Source organism: Colletes gigas, unplaced genomic scaffold, assembly GCF_013123115.1.
Source record: "Colletes gigas isolate AHSC1104 unplaced genomic scaffold, ASM1312311v1 Colletes_gigas_Sc00035, whole genome shotgun sequence".
Taxonomy (NCBI): Eukaryota; Metazoa; Arthropoda; class Insecta; order Hymenoptera; family Colletidae; genus Colletes; species Colletes gigas.
The window spans coordinates 1444682-1458216 of record NW_025106664.1 but is presented as its reverse complement, the minus strand read 5'-3'; positions in this window follow the sequence as shown (position 1 = coordinate 1458216).

Sequence of the window (13535 nt, the reverse complement as noted above, 5' to 3'; positions counted from 1 at the left end):
AGAGCGCGGATTTGCTTTGGCGATCAATTAAATATTTAAACCTTTCCTCTGCTGCTTTTAAAGTTGTGCTAATGACTGGTGGTAATTTCTCCTTGAATTTACTTCCTACTCTAGTAGGTCGATGCCCGATTTCAATTACGAACAATATGCAATATTAATTTCCTTAATCTTGATTGTTTCCTTCGCGTAGAGAAATATATTATCGAATTATTTACCTTCATTTAGAATTTAAATTAAACAAGAATTTTAATAAGGAAGCATAACGATCATATATTTTAATATATAGGTTTCTTTAATAGAAGTATAATTGCATATAAGATCGTCATGATTTAGAATGTAATTAATGTAGATTTCTTTATCGATTGTGAGAGTAATATAGAAATGATTCATTTACATAGGCATTCCGGTATTTTAGAATTGACAAAAATATATCAAAAAATGTTTTCTTCGCGTATTTTGATTAGTAAATATTTAAGTTCATTTCCTGGTTTTCTCAGGGTTTCGCGATCATGGATAAAAAAAGATAAAGAAAGGCACTATGACGTACATACGTGGCCACGAGTTTGACAATGGGAGGAATTTATCATTGATTTGGACATTGGCTAGCTTTTGACTGAGCCTTTCAATCCATTTATATTTACTTCCTGTTAGTACATACTATGGCATGTCTGATTTAAATGCGCGTTGCGTATTCTTGAAACGTTTGGCCATCCATTATCATAGTGTTCTGCTAATTCAGTTGATGGAAACATTTTTTACAGACGTACTGTCAATCACAGAAGAATATATACATTTAATATGATATTTAAATATCAATGATGCTAAAATCCAATGGGTGTTCGGTATATACAGGATAACATTGAAAACGAATAAATATATAAATGTTTTGAGTATACAGGGTGCTCGGCCACCCTTGGGAAAAATCTTAATGGTAGATTCTAGAGGCGAAAATAAGACCAAAATCAAGAATATCAATTTCTTGACTGAGACTTCATTAAAAAGTTATTAAAAAATTAAATTAAAAAATTTCAAATTATTCTGAAAAAATTATTATTGGTTGTGGGGCTCAATTACAATCATTTTTGGTGAATAGACATACCCTCGAAATCCTATTCACTTTCGAGAAAAAAAATTCGAGGTGTGAAATTTTTCGACAAAATTAAAAAATTTCAAATCGTTCTGGAAAAATTATTTTAGGGTTCGGGGGTCAATTACAATAATTTTTGGTGAATAGACCTACCGCCGAAATCCTACCCATTTTCTAGAAAAAAATTCACTACCGGCGGAACTTTAAACGTTAATAACTTTTTAACGAAGCCTCCATCAACAAATTAGTATTCTTGATTTTCGTCTTGTTTTGACCTCTTGAATCTTCCATTAAAATTTTTCCCAGGGATGGCCGAACACCCTGCATATATTAGTAATTAAATAATGGCTACACGATTGACGAAGTATTCTGCCAATCATAGGACTTTGCGTATGGCACAAACTTTTTGTCCCTAGATTATTATGTTTCTTTTGAAACATTATTACGTAAATATTAATATTCTCGATTACCACGTAGAAGTGTAAATGAATTATTTTTTTATTGGAATACTTCTTTTTGTATCTTTAACGTCAAAGGAAATAATTAAATGTTCTTGTTCGGTACTTTATATATCATAAAAACATTCCGCGGTAGAAATGTATTTCAAACAGTATTCGTTCTTTGAGATCGATGATTTCGAAGAAGCATTTAACGCTCGAAAATCGCATGTTGCTTCTGCAAATTCTCGACGGTGTGTAAAACTGCAGATGTAATTACATTTTCTGCGATTACATGCCGCGAATGTTCTCCGAGAATACGAAACGCAATATTCGATTCGTACACGAAAGATCCACGGGAATTCTTTAATTAACTTCGACTTTTCGAAACGCGTGCGAGTTAATTGCCTTTATCATCGTCTAATTAATTAAACCATTACGCGTTTAGCGATCGCTGATAATAAATAACATGGTTGGCGAATTAATTTGTGCGCCGTAAACTGGTCGACGAAACGATTAATACTTTATCGTTTAATGTCATTGTCAATGGCCTTGATTTCATCACGGAAAAGCGTTCTATCCAAGCACGTAATGATATATCCGTGTCAGAATTGAGAAAGAAGATTAACTTCGTCACTTCGTTATAATTTATTCAATTCGTTCCTTTAATATAGTTCAACGAAGAAAAATACAAGACGCGAAAACAACGTGTTTCTGTTCTTTTTTTTCTCTAAAATCAATAAACAACCAATTACTTTAAATGGCAATTGTTATTGACTCATTCTGTATAATAGATCGCCTTCTATTTCAAGTTTCTCAGGCTCATTAATTGTTTACGTCCTTGCGCGCTCGTATGACCGATTTACTTTCCATTCGATTAAATTTGAAACGTGCTCGAAAAGTTTCATCTCGTTATTTCTTCGGTGTGATTGCAATTTACAGGGAGAATCAACAACGGATTTAGCTCGGAGAAAACTGATTAAGCTTAGAATCTAGGTATGTAGGTCCTGTGGTCGTTTATTTTCTCGCGCCATCGTGTTATTTGCGCATCCACCTCGAGGGTTCGTAATAGTTCCTATGAACCGTGCTATGAGAGCAAAATTTCTCACGAAGGACACACGTAAATATACGAATAAATTGCACGCAACAGAAATTCAATTCTGAAATTAACAACCATTTAATAAGAAATATATTCAGTTTTAAAAATAATTATTAGAATAGAATATTTAAAAAAAATTATATTCCTGATATTAATTCTCAAGATTTTGAGAATTGATTGGTCAAAGAGAAAATATCGATACTTGTTTGTACAAAATTATATCAAGATTGTTTTCACAATTCATCAGTGTTGCCGTATGTATTGTGTTCGTGTTCGGCTTACTGCGTGCTTGCAAAAGAATTTTAAGCGACACGTATGAATCATAAGCGATAAATACGAAACAAAGCTCTATAGACTAGAACGATTCAAACAAATCGATTTTATATGAGCTGCTCGTACAATGTACAGCTGTATCATACACGACTGACGTCATTGTAGTACAGTACTGTGTCAATAAATTTCTACTCGACATTTCTATCGTTCCTCATTGCTAATGATCATGGTAATATCACAGAGATTGGTGTATCCCATCTTTTCGAAGTTATATTTTGCAAAGACGAACGAAAATAGTTGGGAGAAAGTTTCTTCGAGATGTTTGGCCTTCGAGCATCCATCAGTTCCGTTCGACGTTTCCCATTTCGCTTTGTTTCCTTTCGTGCAGTGAAAACGTTCGTCAGAAAATTCTACGGTTTCTCGAACGTTGTTTTGTAACATATAACGTGATTTCATGGTTTCGTTCATCGAGCGGCGAAAGTGTTCCGCGATGTTTTCTCCGCGAATAGAGTTTCTGGTTGCGTGTAATTTCGCCTAGCAATTTAGTTATCAGATACGAGAAACGAGACTCGAAATAATCCAGTTCGATCTTAATTTATAATCGTGTGTAAATATCGTTATAATCGTTTCCACCTGGCGTTTCGATCGTACAGTAGACGTTCATTGTAAGCGTAACAAAGCTACGAACGAATTTACTTTCCCCCAGTGAGAATGCGGCGTTCTACTTAGAGGAGATTCGACAAATATTTATTATATTTTGTTCAAATCGATGATCGATATATTATATTTTCTTATCATTTCGAATCTTCAATTTTGAAACAACAGTAATATGGTACTGAATGGATTAAAAATAAATGGAGCATCGTCCTCTTCGATTATGTGTCAGTAAAATGAGGACTCGGGGGAGTTAAATATAGATGTAACTGAAAACGTTCTCTCCTGGGGTAAAGACGCGCGTATAAAATGCCTCGACGATGGCGTTTTCTAGTGCGTGGACCGAGAAGTGTCGATAAATCGAATCTCGAAGAACGTTTTACAGTGTTTACACGGTTACGTTCGAGCTTCCTCCTTGCCCACCAGCGAGAACGAACAACCGCGATAACCGCGCGAGTATTCGATCGTATTTGCAATAATCTTTGATACATCGGAGGGAAAACGATGATACATCGATACGTTGCAGCGATTACGATATACTGTTCAATTGTAATTCAGGTCACAAGACGGACGGAAGTTAAAGGATGCCAGTCCTCTACGTCGCCCTCGCTTCCTGGATACCAAGGTACAGTACATTTGAAACTCCCCTACGAAAAGAGAAATAATAATACAGAACGTAAGGCAACGATTCATTCGTGGAGTATTGGGATCTTGAAGAGAACAAAGAAATTTTGCAGGGGAATTGCAAATTTATCTTGTTCTATGGAGCGACTGCTAGAATTTAATTCTTTATTCATGACGTTGTCGACATTTACAAAATTATTCTAGAGGCCAAAATAAAACGAAAATCAAGAATATCAATTTTTTGACTGAGGCTTAATAAAAAGTTATTAAAAAATTTCAAATTATTTTGAAAAAATTATTTACGATTGCGGTGGTCAATTACAATCATTTTTGGTCAATAGACATACCCCCGAAATCCTACCCACTTTCGAGAAAAAAATTCGAGTAGGTTTGAAATTTTTCGACAAAAAAAAATTTCAAATCGTTCTAAAAAAATTATTTTTGGTTGCAGGGGTCAATTACAATCATTTTTGGCGAATAGACCTATCCCCGAAATCCTACTCACTTTCGAGAAAAAAATTCAGTACCAGCAGAACTTTAAACGTTAATAACTTTTTAATAAAGCCTCCATCAACAAATTGGTATTCTTGATTTTCGTTTTATTTTGGCCTCTAGAATCTTCCAGTGAAATTTTTCCCAGGAGTGGCCGAACACCCTGTATATGAATAAAATATAGTTGTATAGATTACTTATTATTTGAATAAAATGTTGTGCAAATCTGGTCGAAACATTGTGAGCAAAGAATTAAATTAATTTTAGTATTTGTTCGATACAACTAAATAATTTACACTTCCCTTGTCAATTTTATCTTCTATGCTCGTGTGAGCAAAAGAACGAAGAGAAAGTCTGGTTTAATATAAATAATTAAATTCTGAGATTTAAGGCGAACAATAAATTAACAGTATAACAATAACGGGAATAGGATTATAAAATATTAATTCCTGTCTCTTCCTACAATACAATTTCCCTACTCTATTACACGGTTTACACTCGAATATCAGACAGGTTTTTGTAAAGGTAAACAGATGCTTTTTAAAACTAAAGGTTTGGATGTAGACTGAAGAACTGCACGCTTGGAACGTTTTCTACTAAAAACAGTTGCAAAATTCCGTTTCGTGGGTGTATTAACGTTTATGGTTTAAATTATATTATAAGCAAAGTACAATATATTATAAGAAAATCATCAATTCATGGAAAAATTTCTATATGAAATATATTGTATTTGATGGAGCTCCAGGAATAGAAGTATTTCACTTTCTTCGTATCTTGTAGTTTATAAAATGTCAAGATCATTTTGAATTTTTTAAATGCCAACGCTTATTTTTCTTTATTGCTACATTGGAGCTAATAAAAAACGAATTCCATGACTTGTAATAATCAGCTTGAAGTGACCTTCACACTCAGAACACATGTTATATGCCCCTGTACTTACATAACAATTATAATTTGAAGTACCAGTGATGGTTAACTGTTTGTATTTATCGTTTCTTGTGACTTGTTGAAGTCACTTGAGAGTCACTTTATCAGAGTTCATTAAAATTGTTCTTTTATCGAATACAACACAGTAAAATCAAATACGACACACGAGGAAGTGAGAGAAAAAATGAAATTACAGAAACATTCCTGGTCACACGTTATATTTTCGGTAATGAATTTTTTTCTCGAAAGCGCGTAGGAATTTGGAGGTATGTCTATTCACCAAAAATTATTGTAATAGACCTCTGCAACTAAAAATAATTTTTTTAGAACGATTTGAAATTTTTTAATTTTGTCGAAAAATTTCACACCTGCTCGAATTTTTTTCTCGAAAGTGGTTAGGATTACGAGGGTATGTCTATTCACCAAAAATTATTGCAATTGACCCCCGCAAGTAAAAATAATTTTTTAGAACGATTTGAAATCTTTTTTGTCGTCGAAAAATTTCTCCATCTATTGAATTTTTGTCTTGAAAATGCGTGGGATTTCAAGGACGTGTCTAGTCACCAAAAATGATTGCGATCGACCCACGCAACCGAAAATAATTTTTGTAGTTTGAATACAATCAACTCAAGGCGATTCATGCTTTTAAGGTCAGTTTTTCGCCCGTGACTCATGCCAACTTCGACTTGTACTTTCATGATACGCCAGCTTAGAAAGTAAATTTTCTATTTGTGAGCCAGAGAGCAACTGTCTGGAGGTTAACACGATGAGACGAGAGATAGAGCGTCGGTGTAGCCAAACTGTATATGGCGGGAGCTTCCTCGATGGCCTTGACCGGCCAATTGATTTTGTACCAATTATGACGCGATTCTTTCTATTATCGATCCGTGAATGAACACTGTTATATATTCTTATCTGTCAATTAGTAACAATCTTTAGTGGACGTGTTTTCTATACAAATATAAACGAAAAGTAACACTCCCGTTACCGTTTCTACGTACCAAAAACTTCAAATTAATTTTTCAGTCCTCTTAAATTATATTTTATGCATAAAGTGTTAAACAACGTATTCTAATTTCCAACCGTGTCAGTAACTCATTTTCCTACCTATACAGAAAGATGAACGATATAGGAGCGAAAATATAACGTACCATTAGAAAATAATGACCTTGAGACGACCTTGGAAAACAAATCTCACGCATCCCGTGTATTGCATCCAAGCATTGAATGGAGCAGACGCGAACAACCGTTCGAACCGTTACGCTTTTCATTCCGTTTCATTCAAAGTAGCCAGTTAAATGACTGGAAGAATTCGTTGAAGGTTGTTTGTTTCCTGCGACGATTATTTTATTTTTTTTCTCTTGGCACCAGCAAGCACGAGCAAGCACGAGCGAAGGTGGGGCAGCGTTGCGGCTAAAGGGCGGTCTTTTGCGCATAATCCTATGACCTCTTTAGCTCGAGGATTCTTCGGAAAGGATGCACGTTGCGCTATCAATTCCACGTTCTCGCCGGAGTTTCGGTGGGATTTTGGACGTGATCCAAGACACGAGCCAGCAGGAGAAGCTGGAGCGTGATCGGGCCACTTTTCGTCAATCCTTGCTAGCGTAACGTCGTCCTTCCGCTCCGGCGAGTTGCGCACGTTTGTCGCACAAAGTGATTCACATTCAACGCAACTAAGTGTGGGATCTCGCGCGTTTCGATAGACTTTCGTCCGGAGTGCGCGATCGGTATCGAGAAGTCGATCTCGGTAATCGCGACTCCGGCGCTAATTCCATATTTCTACGAGGAATATAAATGTTGATCGGCTGCGTCGACGGGAATCAAGATTTGCTTGTGGTTTGTATCCAGTGTATCGTTAGCTTCGATTGAGAATTTTAAAGATAAAAATTGTTTATTAGGTTCGAATTAGATAGTTTTCCTTACTTATTTCGATAGTTTGTTTATTATTTAGTGAAGATAAAGATTTACTTGTTCGATGGAATAAATGTCTATGCAGTTTTGCCCATTTATATCGTATAAGTGACCTTCCAGTAAAAGTAATGGAGTATTTTACCTAATTAGTACTATACAGAGTGTTCGGCCATTCCTGGGAAAAATTTTAATGGGAGATTCTAGAGGCCAAAATAAGACGAAAATCAAGCATACCGATTTGTTGATTGAGGCTTCGTTAAAAAGTTATTAACGTTTAAAGTTCCGCCTGTAGAACAGCTGCGTACGCGTGACAGTGATTCTCACTCAGAAAACTGTAAGGCTGTCGATACGTCACTAAGTAGAGTTTCATATGCCGAGGGAGAACCACTATCGTGCGTACGCAGCAGTACGAAGGTTGCCTATCTACAGGCGCTACTTTAAACGTTAATAACTTTTTAACGAAGCCTCGATCAACAAATTGGTATTCTTGATATTCGTCTTATTTTGACCTCTAGTATCCCCCATTAAAATTTTTGACCGAACACCCTGTATACGAAATATAAAATTTTTCCGAGAGACCTCTAAATCTAAATACGCGACAAAGTAACAGCTGTGGAGCGTTTAACCTTGAAATTTAGGACTTCTGACACGGTCTGCCCGATCAAGACGTTAGAGAATACGTCAGCGAATACTCTTAAGTGAAATGGTCTATTTGAAGCCAGACAGCTTAAGTAGGTCAACTCACTGTTGCTCGGAAATACACGTACATTTTGTGCAGCATATTCAGCCTAAGCTTAATTCTCAGTCAGCTCCGCATTACATCGAATTCGCTATATCGAGCGACCATAATCTTCGCGATTAGTCCTGTTTCGCCTTGTACATTTCTTCGTGCGTTGCGTACACGGCATAATTATTTCCACTGGAATAATACAACATTCGTGTGTAGTTTTAATAACTTGCCTACTTTTGGCGATATAAACAAACCACTAAATGCAATGGTACATAACATATTTCTTTCAAGGTCATATTTTTGTAAGGTTTTTTATTATTATGTATACTACACGTAATTAAAATATGCGCAGAATTTATTTCCAGTAAATTATCTGGCAAATCTTCGCTAATACGACTGTTATGTGTCTTCGCCAGGATTAGAAATAATTTAACATACAAATTGAGCATTTCGTACAGGCGTTGCTGCATTAACTACTTTGTAGCACTTTCATTTCTGATGTACTAGTCGTAAATTATCCAAGAACATGATCTACCAGTTACTTTACAAATGTGTTAGAAAATCGTACGATCTCCTTTCTCCCTTTTTATCGCCAAGTCATTGAAATAACAGGGTGAAAGTACGATCGTTTCTAACAATCGTAGCAGAATTTCTACAATCAGTTTCTCTATTAGATATGCCAGAAAGTTCTGCTCGGGTTTAAGAAGAAACCGAATAATAAATATCAGTACACTCGTAACTCTCGCGTTTAATTTAACGATCTTTCTATGCTTGAATAGGCGAACCATTAAGTGTACGCAAACGAGATCTGCTCAACTGTTATTAAAATTTAATTGAACACCACCTTCGATTTTAGAAAAACTAATCTGAGACACAACGAGTTAAATATTAAAATTCAGCTATTCCCTTTACAGTACTCGACAAACGGCGCATTTAGCTTTATCCTGCAATATGCGAGGATAAAATGATCGTCGTATCGTAATAACGAGCAACGATATCCCGACAGCTGGTACGTGTGCTCGTTCAACTTCAAAAACAACACATTGTTTCGTACGCGAGTACGCATCCCTCGTTTTAACAGGCTAAAACGAGTTAAAATTGTAGGTATTTGAGATTTTACAGTACAGAAGTTTCTGGTACGAAATTTGTAAATTTTCCGGAAGATAAGACCGACCCTCTAAAGGTTGATAATTTGAGGACGAATGGGTCAAAGGACACTGACGTTAACACGCACGGTAGCTTATTTTTCAGCGACGATACGGTGACCAAACTCTTACGGATTTCCTGGTTAACGGTCGAATCTGTTTTTGAATTTTAGCGGAGAACGTGTGCTGAGGTCGCGTCAACACGACCGAGGAACGAGCCAGGAGCGACGATACAAGCGAAGCCACCGACGATCACCGAGCAGCGGCCGACAGCACGGGCATCGTGATCGTGATCGCGACCGCGATCGCGTAGCTCATCCGACCTCCTGGCGTCCGAGGATCTACCGACACCATGCCTCGTCGTCGACAAGCCAGGAACGCCACCGACACCGTTCGCCGTCCTCCAAAAGTCAGGTGAGTCCAAAGGTGTCGACGACTTGTTAAAATTGTTTGCATACCCGACCGTACCCGTCTTTTACACGGCTTCGGACTATACGATACTCTCGAGTAACATAAGAAGGATTATCCCCTCGCACTAACCCCCGAATCCCCGTTTCCAGCAATAATCATACACACTGGCAGGTGCCAGCGGTACTCTATCGGTTAGGATCGTTTCGGTGCTCGACGATCGAAGCCAAGCAGAGAGACGATCCTCTTTTTGCAGGTTGCATCTCGTCCGATAATTTTAGACGTTTCGCGAGCTGTTCGAAAGCGTTGTATACTTTTTCTCTCGCGTTCCTGTTATTGCTTCATGGTAAAAAAAAAAGAGAAACTGGGTTCCGATATAGAACGAGTGAATCATCTCCTGTAACGCGTTAACTGCCGTGTCACTCGAGTTCGAGCGACGTGTTTATTCCGTCAGGATATTAATATGTATTTTTATCAAACCGCGATACGTAACGTGGCGGTAATTATGGAAATTATAACGCGTTTCCATCTGCAACAAGTTAGCACTTGATCTATCGTGAACAAAATCTTCTTGAAATCATCCATGAGAAATAAATTCTTTGGTTACGAAAGTAAAAATACTTCCACGTCTCGTTCTTTAAGTATAGCTGCTACGTTTGATCCGAATTTTCTACAAATAGGAAATCGTTCAAACGTTTAGTCAGGTCTAAGGTAGAATCCGCTAGGAAAGCTTTACTAAAGAGTCCTCTTATGGATCGAGGACGAAACGCCCCAATATTTTTACCTTGCAACCAAGGAATTTACTTTTCGAGTATATTAACCAGAGGCGCGCGAGAAGCCGACGACTTTTTTTTGAGATCGGGTCCGGGGATCTCTGAAGCATCTTGCCACTTGACGATGTCGAGATTTCTCGGGAATGCACGATGGGCCAGAATTGAATTTTAGCTGTTCAAATTTTCGACTGTACGAGGAATGAAAATATGTTATATTAGAACAAAGGTAAATTTTCGGATAAAGTCTCGTTAATGGGGTGCTGTCATTGGTTAAAACTGTCCTCTACGAATACGCGAAGTGATCAAATTTCTGCTACCTTTCCTCCCTAAGGGCCGTGGCGGAACACTTGGAGAGTCTCTGTAAAGTTTGCTGCGCAAGTTTCATGAAATTGGTGAATGATATGTCCTCTAGGGACATTCAATAGCCTTGGCGATTTAACCCCATAAAATCAAATTCTTGCGATAGGGGGTTGAAGTTCTTTCTGAGCATGGAATCAAAAAAGTTAATCGATAGATGGTGAAAGGTCATAGTTTTGAATAAATGTACGTATTAATTTTTTGCGTCGAGAATCATCAACAGCGACGATGAAGATCAAGGTCAGAAGCAAGAAGAATACGACTCTGTAAATCAGATTTAGCAAGTCGATCAACGTGATGAACGAATTCGAGGATACTTTGCCTTGATAATACCGTCGTCCCGTTATCTGTCGAGCCGTGGATCGCGTCGCGATATAAATACGCGGTTGGACCGAGGAACGAAGCAGAGACGGATCGAGGAGCGAGGATAGAAAGAAGAGGAAAGAAGAAAAACGGTACGAAGAGAAAGAGCGGAGGATCGGTACGCGGGAAGATCAGTCTCTGGAGAAGACCTCGACGCAACTAGCGCGACGTGCCCCGGAGCAAATGCCGATGATTCTTCTTTCTTACCCAGCGTCGGCTATTTTCGACCGACGACTATTTTCGAGGGGGACTCGTCACGCGGTTTCGCCGCGGTTTTAGTGCGAGTTCGCGCCAGATGGCCAGCGCAACACCGTCCGGCATCGTCGTCGGGAAACGCGCCGGCAGGGAAGCCGGTCCGCCGGAAGCTGAGACGCGCGCGCGAACAGTGCACTCGAGTACCCAGGAGTCTGCGATCCACGTCAAAGATCGCGACCGTGTGACGTTCACCTCGCAGGGGTCACGAACGATTCGAAACCGATGGACTTGCCGCGTCCAGGATCCACGAATCGACTCTCTTCACGGATAAAGTGCGCAAGAATAGAATGTAAGGATCGGGAAGATCGGGGAAGAGAACGTTTTCGTTTCAAGTGTTCGCTCGAGGCAACTCTCGAGACGCCGTTGTTCCGCTGAAAATTATAGCGCGTGTTGCGTCCCAGCTTCGTGCATCTGGTGACCCAGAATCGATCAGCCTGGATTTAGAAATACACGTACTGGCCGAGCTTGGCGAGATGCGGCTGCGATAAATCGTATCCTAGAGCTCGAAATCGCTTCACGGAGTGGACGCAGGCACGGTCGCCCTGGATCCTGGAGGCTGGTGCGTGCGCGGCGGCGGCGGCTTGGCCGACGGTGGACCACCTTCGGCTACGTCGTCGTCGGCCGGGCAGGAACTGAACGCCTTGCTGATGCCAGGGAGCATCACCTGGTGGCCGCGGCACGGCTTGGAACCCTGGCTACAGCAGCGCAATGCGGCTGAACCGACCAGAGAGTTCGTCGCGAAGCTCGACGTGACGCCGGAGTCTAACGACACATCGGCCTCCGAGGTAGCATGAACGAAACAGAATGTCTTTATTAGCTCGGCGACGATGGCTCCGTGGCGCGTTAGGGGAAAGTCACCTAGTCTGACCACCCCCTTGTCCTTAGCCATAAGTTTGTAGTTGTCGCGCGATTGAAACTCGTAGATGGCGTTATTCAACTTTTATAATAGAATTTATCAAATGAGTTTAAATATTATAACTATATGCCACGTATCATTTTAGTCACGCGACGACTAAAAGCTTATTATTATTGTTACAATAACGGTGCCGTAAAAGCAAGTAATACGCCAAGTGACAGTGATCCGTGCCGCGTGAGGGGAAAGTCACCAAATCTAGTTACCCTCCCTTCTGCGTGGTACGTCTAGTTGTCGGCTGAAACGCTAGATGGCATACTACATCGATACGATGACGTATCCTGAAAACTTTCCAAAACACGTGATCTCGACGCGATTATCTCGATAATAATGATACATATGCCTGACACAAGAGTCCACGATACAAAATTTATAGTTAATATTTATACGAATTATCAGTTCAATTATTTGTTCAACACTTATCGTTGTATATTCCGGCGGATCAAACGCGTGCGATATATTCGCATACATGTCATTTACCATTTTTGATGTCGCGTGGATCGAGTACGTTTCATTCTGAGCTTCACGTTCTCGTCATTTGATAAATTATATTAAAAGAAATTTAGATATTTGAAAGCGTAAGATGCGCGCCACTGCGCGATGAGCGCAGTACCATCTAGCGTTTCAGTCGCGTGACCATTAGAAGATCCCCACAAACGGCAGTAATCAATGTCATACGATGATATACCACCAGAAATTCTTGCGAATCCTTCAACTGTATGCACACCGCGGCAATTATGCTTTCTGTGTACCGATAATTCCACGTTCAGCTCCAATCACGTTTATGTAATCCCAGTCTTGGATACACTCGCGATTAGTCTTCCATGTATCGTAATTGCAAGATAGCAGCAGTGGCCTGCAAGGTCGAGGTTTATCAATAGACACGGTTGTTCCAATAGCTGAAATTAATGAACGATCGTATATCAATCGAAGAAGGGATGACACCGTTGACAAAATACCGGGTTAGAATGTACCTAAGCCTGAACTTACCTTAACACGCAACTCGCCTACGCATGTACCTGTTTTTGTTGGCCCTTTGCCACACAGCAGCAATGGTGACGCGAAACCAGCGAGTAGCAAGCCACCA